General features: G+C 35.1%; 1 non-coding gene across 1 annotated transcript; it reads left to right on the top strand.

The window, feature by feature from the left end:
- The first annotated feature begins 777 nt into the window (after positions 1-777).
- On the top strand, positions 778-884 carry LOC121205680 (small nucleolar RNA R71). Its single transcript, XR_005900756.1, has one exon. It is a non-coding gene; the product is annotated as a small nucleolar RNA R71 (small nucleolar RNA).
- The last annotated feature ends 5,269 nt before the right edge of the window (positions 885-6,153 follow it).

The following is a 6,153-nucleotide window of genomic DNA, read 5'->3' on the forward strand; positions in this document are numbered from 1 at the left end:
CCTTGCCTCGGTTCTAGTTTAGGTTCAACTAACCCTTCTTCATCTCGAACAGCAATCGCATTAAGTTAGTTTCAGTATTACTCGACAAGATACCTTATGGTCGTTCCCAAATCAACTTAGCAAACTGTCCTATTTGAGTTTCGAGCCCTTGAATTGATGCTTGCTGATTTTTAAGAGCTGTCTCGGTGTTTTGGAAACATGTTTCAGATATCGCGATGAATTTCGTTAGCATCTCTTCAAGGTTCGACTTCTTTGCCTGTTGGTAAGTTGGTTGTTGAAAACCTAGAAGATGTTGTGGTCTTTGATTTCCTTGGCCTCCCCATGAAAAATTTGAGTAGTTCCTCCAACCTACATTATAAGTGTTACTATAAGGATTATTTTGAGGTTGAGGATTATTACCCATATAGTTCATTTGCTCATTCTCCATGGTAGGGCCGTATGATGGATAGTCAAAATTATTTATTCCACCTCCACTTGCATTGCACTACATTACTGGATGAACCGTGAGGAGCCAAGTAAACCATCAAATTTTCTATTTAAAAGTTCTACCTGATTAGTGAGCATAGTAACCGAATCGACGTTAAAAACAGCGGCTGCTTTTGTTGGCTTTGTCCTCATGACTTGCCACTGATAGTTATTCGTGACATCTCTTCTATAAATTCATATGCCTCTTCAGGTGTCTTATTATTAATAGTCCCACCAGCAGCTGTGTCAATCCTCTGTCTAGTTGAAGGATTCGAACCATTGTGGAAAGTTTGAACTTGAAGCCAAAGGGATAACCCATGGTGAGGGCACCTTCTCAATAGAGCCTTGTATCTCTCTCATGCATCATAAAGTGTTTCTAAATCCATCTACACAAAAGAAGAAATATCATTCCTTAATTTAGTTGTTTTAGCCGGTGGAAAATATTTTAGTAAAAAATTTTCGGTCATTTGTTCCCAAGTTGTGATTGACCCTCGAGGTAACGAGTTCAACAATTGTTTAACTTTGTTCCTCAATGAGAATGGAAACAACCAATGGCAAATGGCATTGTCAGAAATGCCATTGATCTTAAAAGTGTTGCAGAATTCCAGGAAGTTTTCTAAATGAGTGTTTGGATCCTTGTCCTGCAAACCATCAAACTGAACAAACTGTTGTATCATCTAAATTGTGTTAGGTTTCAGTTCAAAATTATTTTCAGCAACAGTAGGTCTAACTATACTCAATTTAGTTCTTTTTGAAGTAGGTTTAGCATAATCATACATGGTACGAGGAGCAGGATCCTGATTTACTAGGTTTGCAGCAACCACAGGAGGTAACAGATTATTTTGATTATCAGCCATCTCCTCGATTATGGGTTGAATATCGTCCTCTTGCCATTCCTCTATGTATCGTAGGCTTCGCCTTATTTCTTTTCAGTTTCTACGAGCTGTTTTTTCGATCTCACTATCAAAAAGTAGAGGTCCTAACAAGTTTCTTCTAGTCATAAACTATAAAAACCTATCAGCAGTAAATAAAAGAAAATTTAATAATTTAAGCAAAAATAAAATTAAATTGCAATAAAAATAAAAAATGGCTAAAGTAATAAAAATTAAGCGTTCCTAATATCTTAATCCCCGGCAATGACGCCAAAAACTTGATGGTCGTGAAACTAACTAAAAATTTGACTTAAGGTAAGTGTACCTATTGAACAATAGTATAGTTATGGTGAGACTGAAAATATCGTATCCACGAGGACTAAAAGTACTAGTAATTACTATCTTTTTATTATCTAGCCTAAAAATTTAGGGAATGTTTTATCTAAGACTTAATTATCTAATTAACTAAAGTAACAATAGAGATTAAAGTTGGAAAATACTTTAGGAAAACCAATTGAGAAGACAATACCTAAGGAAGAATCCACCTATACTTCACTTATTACCTTTAACTTAGATGATTTATTCACTTGACTTATTCCATAGAAATCTCTGATTTATTTTAATATCCCTTTCGAGACTAAAAACAACTGACTCTAGGTTGATTAATCACAATCTCTTTCTAATTAAAACCCCTATTGTCGCATTAACTCGATCTATGGATTCCCTTATTAGATTTGACTCTAATCCGGCAGATTTATGTCATCGTGTCTCTAGGATTGCATGCAACTCTGCTTAATTATGAATGAGCTACTCTTAAATAGGGACATTTCCTCCACTGAATAAGCACATCAAAAACCTGAATTAATATCCTGGAATATTAAAGTAAGAACTAAAACTGACAATTGAGAATAAGAACAAGTATTTATCATATAAATCAAAGAGTAATAAGATTCGTCTTTAGGTTTCATCTCCCTTATGTAACACCCCGAACCCGAGACCGTCACCGGAGTCGAATACGAGGTGTTGACAGACTTTTAAAAATTTTTCCAGACACTGCCCAGTCTGAGTACTAGTCGCTTCAAAAATCATATCTTGAGTTTCACAACTCGAAAATCAGTTTTGTGATTTTTCCCTGAAACTAGACTCATGTCCCCACCTATGTCTTTTTTCTAGAATTTTTGGTTGGGCCAATTAGTACAGTTTATTAGTCAAAGTCTCCCATGTTACAGGGGTCGACTACCCTGACCTTTGCGCATTACGACTTGGATATCTCCTTGTACAGGGCTCCAATACTGATTCCGTTTGTTTCTATGGAAACTAGACTCAGAGAGGAATCCATGCATATATGGTATGACCCCTAATTATCTCTGGTCAATTTATAGTGAATTTCCAAAGGCGGAACAGGGAATCCAGAAACTGTTCTGGCCCCGTTCCACAAGAACCCGAATATCTCTTACTGTACTGTTCATATGATTGTTTCGTTACTTCCATATGAAAGTAGGTTCATCAAGGTTCGATTACATGATTTATTCACTATTTAATTCCACTCCTACGAATTTTTGTGATTTTTCAAATCTACACCACTGTTGCTGTCAGCATCTGTTTTCAAGGTAAACTTTACCTATTTTGTGGTTACTATGGACCAACTAGGGTTTTGCCATACATAGGTCCACATGTGATCATATTTAGCCATTCCAATGGCTGATCATTAGCCCAACACTTCCATTTCAAACCATAGTCACATCGTGAAACCATATATACATACATAAACACAAATGGTCTAATGCCATACTCCACTTCTACAAGCCATTTTCGCATGGCTTTACACACATACATCACAAAAGAACTTAAACAACAAGGGGTAGTCCTATACATGCCATATCCAGAGTTCAACTAAAAGAGTACCAAAAGAGCTTGATAGTGTAGATGACTTCGACTTCGCTGATCCCGAATCCGATAGCTAACGAACAAAATCTATAAAATAGAGAGCCAAAGCAACCGGGTAAGCATTTTAAGCTTAGTAAGTCTCAAGTAATGAAAACGGCTTTGACTACAGTATTACATTCACATAGCTAACTAAGTCACTTTATTAACACACATTCTCATAATCATACTTACTTCACACTTCATCAACATATATACACAAGGTATCAACCTTTCTAAAAGCCGAAAATTCGTTAGCCGATCGCACGAATACTATTTAAAACGAATCGACTTTTCCAATGCACATGCAAACATACCTTATCGTTCGGGTTGGTTGAGCATATTTATTGAATTAGTTACAGCACAAAACGCTCACATTCAAACCCAAGTTTCTTCGGTATTTAACCGAATACAGCCGCAAACACATTTGCCTTCGGGTCTTAACCCGGACATATCAACTTGCATAATTGCCTTCGGGTCTTAGCCCGGATATATCATCTCGCATAATTGCCTTCGGGTCTTAGCCCGGATATATCAACTCGCATAATTGCCTTCGGGTCTTAGCCCGGATATATCAACTCGCATAATTGCCTTCGGGTCTTAGCCCGGATATATCAACTCGCATAATTGCCTTCGGGTCTTAGCCCGGATATATTCCAATGCTCATGCACACATATATCAATAATCATAACACATCCATATCATTTCTTCGTTACTAAGGCTCAAACACAAAACATTTATTAAACCTTTCAAATTTCGGCTCGGTAGCCACACACAAAGAGCATAATTTCAATTGGCTTTATAACATAGTCTCTAAGCACATTCGACTATCCGTCATAGTATGACTATTCATTTCAATATAATTCAAGTAGGGTCATTACTCGAAGACTTACCTCAAATGTCGTCGAACGACTTCAACGGCTATTCAATTACTTTTTCCTTCCCTTTATCGGATCTAGTTCCCCTTTGCTCTTGAGCTTAAGTTCAACAAAATTTAAAATAGTCATTAATCGACTATTCAAGTATTACTTTCAGAATAATATATATATTGATCCGACTTTCACACACGTAGATTATAGTAAGCTTTATAATAATCAATAAATAATTCATTGGCAAACTTTCATTAATGTTTACAACAAAATCACATATTCACTACGAGCTGTTTTCCTGAGCAGTAGTTACTAAATTATTTATAACTGGAGCTACTAAACTCCAAATCACTTGCCGTTAATTTTCCCTGAATATAGACTCGTATATCTTCCATCCATAAAATTTTCAGAATTTTAGGCTTGGCCAATCAATACCAGATGTTTCTTAAAGTTTCCCCTGTTTCACTGTTTGACTATTCTGACCACTCTTCACTACGAATCCAATTTCTCACTTTACAGAATTCAAAATGTGTTGTATTTGATCTCATTAGAAACTAGACTCATTAAGGAGTCTAAGCATATAAATTTTATCTTATAATCATTTTTGTACAATTTATAATGATTTTCTAAAAACAGAACAGGGAATCCAACAGTCATTATGACTCAGCCCCACAATACTTCAAATATCTCAAGATCGGTAACTCTTTTGTTTTATAGTTTCTTTTGTAAGAAAATAGACTCTTCAAGCTTTAATGACATAATTCACTCAGCTTCTAATTCAACTCCTACAATTTATGGCGATTTTCCAAAATCACCTTACTGCTGCTGTCCCCAAACAGATTATTACCAAATCAAATACTAACATTAGCATTTCACCTTAATAGCTAGCTTACCAAGCCTTAATTTAACATATAATTCACCCATATCATATTCAGCTATATATACATTTACCATATTTCCATTTCAGCATATATAACTAACATTTATTCCGAAATTTTAATATCTAATTGCTTATAACTTTCTTCGGAGGTCGTCGACTAATTGATCGGCTACTCAACTACTTTCGATTTTCCCCGATCTAAATCCAATTTCTTGGTTTCTTGATCTTAACATATTCAAATAAATCTCGTTTTAACATATTTCATTCAATTTAGTCTAATAACGCATAAATGGGTAAATTACATTTTTACCCCTAATATTTCGCACTTTCACAATTTAGTCCTTATTCCACAAAACACCAAATACACAAAATTTGGTCACACTCCTTAAGGGCCGAATCTTCCTAGTACCCATATAAGTCCATACATTTCATTTATTCCACCTTTGAGTCCTTCAAAAATTTATTTTTGTAATTTAGCCCTAACTACTCAAAATCACCAAAAACTTCAACACAAAACATATTAATCTTTAACATATCTTTCATTTTTCATCAACAACTATCAAAAAGCTCAAGCACTCATCAATGGCAAAACACAAAATCATCATCAATTCACAAAATTGAACCATGGGGTTTAAAGAACACAAAGCAATGATATCAAAAATGTGAAAATTATCAAAAACCAAACAAAAGACTAACCTTCCTTAGGTTTCAAATGACCGAATGCTATCCTCCTCTCTTCCTCTCTACAACCGGCCAAGATGAACAAGGTGATAACCTCTCTCCTTCTTCTTTTTTTTCTTTTAGTATCCTTAATATTTCTTTTATCATTTCTTTTCTTTTACTTAAACTAATGTCCACTTCATGGAACTTTACCACATAGTCTAATATAAGCTCCATCATGGCCGGCCACTATGTATAAAAAAAATGGTATTTGACATGCAAAGTCAATATTTTCACTCCTTGCTTAAATTGGTCCTTATAAATTACCCTATCACATTTTTTTACAACTTTCTCACATAAGTCCTATGGACTAAATTCACATGCAATTGACTAAATCGAAGCTTGAAATTTTCCACACATTCATAATCACATATTTTAGACAATAATATCACATTCAAACATTTTGGTGACTCGGTTTAGCAGT

The sequence above is a fragment of the Gossypium hirsutum genome, chromosome A08, assembly GCF_007990345.1.
Source record: "Gossypium hirsutum isolate 1008001.06 chromosome A08, Gossypium_hirsutum_v2.1, whole genome shotgun sequence".
In the NCBI taxonomy this organism is placed as follows: Eukaryota; Viridiplantae; Streptophyta; class Magnoliopsida; order Malvales; family Malvaceae; genus Gossypium; species Gossypium hirsutum.